This window comes from Amphiura filiformis, chromosome 5 (assembly GCF_039555335.1).
Source record: "Amphiura filiformis chromosome 5, Afil_fr2py, whole genome shotgun sequence".
NCBI lineage: Eukaryota > Metazoa > Echinodermata > Ophiuroidea > Amphilepidida > Amphiuridae > Amphiura > Amphiura filiformis.
In genome coordinates this window covers 30,853,776-30,857,254 of record NC_092632.1, presented here as the reverse complement: position 1 = coordinate 30,857,254, position 3,479 = coordinate 30,853,776, and positions in this window count along the sequence as shown.

Genomic DNA, 3,479 nt, shown 5'->3' with positions numbered 1-3,479 from the left:
CACCATCACAAGTATCTGGAATAGTACACCATTAGAAAAAAAAAAGAAATATAACTGATATTTTGGCAGTAATTATCTGGTAGTAATTATCTGGACAAAGGTCTACAGATGCATAACATGTTCTCATTCCCAAGTAAGAGGTAAAAGCGCAAATTTACAATTTTAATTTTACTATTGTTTCAAAATTAGACAGAGGGGCCTTTTAGCACTACAGTAGCAGGTACCCCAAGCAGGGGCAGCGCTAGGTTATTTTGCTGGGTAATGCAATTGTTAATATTTTGAAATGTCGTTATGCGGCATGGGGTGTCAAGAGCGGGCCAGGGTTGTTGATTTTTTTTATTTAAATAAAAATTGAAAAATCAGATTTTTGTTATTTAAATCGGATTAAAAAAAAAATTTAAATCGATTTTTAATTTTTTTTATTCCAAGAACTGCTATACCCCATGATAAAGTAAAAAAAGTACCAGTGGAATGCTTGTCATATGCACAATCCTACCAGGTATTTACAAAAAAATCAAAACATGTTTTTACATGAGAAAAAAATCATGTGAAAAAACCTGTTGAATTCTGCACCTTGAAACTGAATTTTTAGCAATAGATAAAGTGACATCACAGAGGTATTTTAATTATATCTAAAAGTTGTAGAAACATGGAATAGGAATGAAGTAAAACAGTCAATTTAAGAAAGAAATTAACTTATATTTATCAAAAACTGTAAAAAAAGAAAAAAGTTGATTTAAATCAGTGATTAAACAAAAAATCAAATGATTTAAAGAGAATTATTTAAATCGGCTTGATTTAAATCAAACAACCCCTAGAGCTCCTCCAAATTTGGAAATGTTTGAAAAGAAAGCCCAAATGAAGCTATTTGATGCACAATATTTACACATTTATTGGTTATTTATAGTTATTGTCCGGCCATATATCATTATGGATTTAATTAACATCATTAACGGGCCGCAAAATAATTTTAGACAGGGACCTACTATCATACTCAGTAACGTGCAATTCTATTTTCCCCGTTCTTCTCATCGTCGGAGTATAATTTTCTTAGAAATGCTCTGGCATTGTTGATACTGTGTTTTCGTCTTTTTTCATTTTTTTTCATTTCTTCACAAAACAAAATGCAAAAAAAATGCAATGAGTGTAGTACCCCTTAATGACAATATTAATGACTTATCCTTCCCTTTTAGGTTTTCACTTTCGCTGGGATCAATGAATCCGCCTTTAATCATGTTAATTGTTTTTAGTACGGTAATCCACCAAACAGATCTATAGACTCAATTGTCAACAAAACCGAATCCCCACCACCACTAACAACATCAAAAACAACAACAAGGCTATCAAAAGTATTAACATTAAGCATTATGAATGGCATCATTTGTGTGGTAGCAAGTTATTTGCAGGCAAATTCGTCCCGAAAATTCGAACAAAGGCACAGTCCACAAAATTAACCCAATATAAGCTCACCAGAATCCCGAATCCACACCACTGCCGCACAGACAATATTATCAGCAGAAATAAGCTGAAGATGGAATGTTTCCAACGGTTCTATTTCACTATCTTTGAATATATCTATTTCCACTTGGAATGTGTCGACTCCCTTTGGGAATAAAACTTGTGTTCTAGGTATATAATAATCTAATTCTAATCCATTAGATGCAGTTTGGTCGACGGGTTGAACACCTGAGAAAATATGAACGGAAAGGTGTGATGAGTAAGCGTTCAGTTCAATACAATATCTTCTCTTTTTAGGGTATACAATGTTAGAAACATAGTATACCGTACCGACCGATCGAACAATCATTTACCATTTCATTTTCAAACAAGAAAAACGAAAAAAAAGCGCACTATTATCGTTTCTATTATAAGTCTAAAAAACATGAAAGAAAATGAAATAAGGTTTAATTTAAACATTCCATTTTTTAAATTAAATATTTAAGGGCGAACAATGCTTGCTTTTCGTTTTTCTTTGTTGCAATTTGAGCTAGAAAAGGAAATGTTTAAATTAATCGCATTTCTCTTTTGAAAAATGGAGCAAGAAAAAGGAATTTTGTTGTTTTAACTTGTGTGAGATAAATGAAAACGAATATTGTTTTTTGTTTATTAAAAACGGAGTAAGAAAAACGAATGTTTAAATTAGTATTCTTTTTTATTTTTATTTTGTTTTGGATGCAATGGAAATAAGAACGATTAACCGGTCATATATCACTTGGAAATACCATGAGAGAAATATGCAAACATTCTTACTGATGGTTGTTAATGTTGCGGTGTCAGTACGACCGTTCTTCTTTATGAGTACCGAAAGCGAATCATCATTCTCATCAACAACATACGTATCTCGATCGAAGCAATATTCAACTGTAAAATAAGTTAATAAATTAATATTTTAAAATGGCGCAATTAAAACCAACATTTGCTGAGGAGAACGCCCTCAATATTGTTCAAAATTCTGTTTTTTACTAACATAACAAAATCAAGACTTGAGGTGCTGTACTTTTGTTAAAATCCGAGATTTTGAATAAACCGCAGGAACCGTCGGTTTATTATTACGACGGAAATATTAGTCGAACGCGTACACGATGTGCATAACACAGCGCGTACATGACATGCGGGCAGTCGTAACATATCAAAAGAAATTTTCTGGAATGGGGAGTAGCGTAGAATTACTTTTACAGAACTACATTTAGCTGCATTGTAACCCAAATGTCTCAGTTTTAACTGTGAATAAAAAAATAAAAAATTTAATTTAATAAACAAACAAAATAAATAAAATAAATAAATAAATAATAAATAAATAAATAAATAAATAAATGAACAAACAAAGCGGATAAGGCTGACTTGCCGGTAGACAAAGTGCTCGAATCGTAAAGAAGAGCGTAAGTATAAACAGTGATAATGTAAAAGTTAAATTATTTTGCTACTGGCAGTTTTATCCATCCATTGCCTGATGATTCCATCATGGATGGATGAAATTGCCAGTAGCAAAATAATTTAACTTTTGAATTATCACTGTTTATAGATAAATAAATAAATAAATAAATAAATAAATTAATTAATTAATTAATTAATTAATTAATTAATTAATTAATTAATAAATAAATAAATAAATAAATAAATAAATAAATTAATAATTAATTAATTAATTAATTAATTAATTAATTAATAATTAATTAATTAATCGTAGGGATCACAAAGGCATCATACCATCTTCGTCATAAATGGTAACGATGGTAGAATTCACTGGTCCAATGGCCTCTCTCTGTCCGGGGTCGCTGAGGCAGATTGTAAGGATTTCAGGTGACTCAGGTTCAGTATCAGGCACAATATATAATGTAACAGTTTTTTCAGTTTCCATGCGATTGAACCCAATTAGTATATTATCAATGGTTTCGTAGTCCAACTCGGGTGAAGCGGTTAGAGCCTTTGTCGAAACATCTATTTGTGTTGATAAAAGGAGAAGTTTCTAGTTATAATTT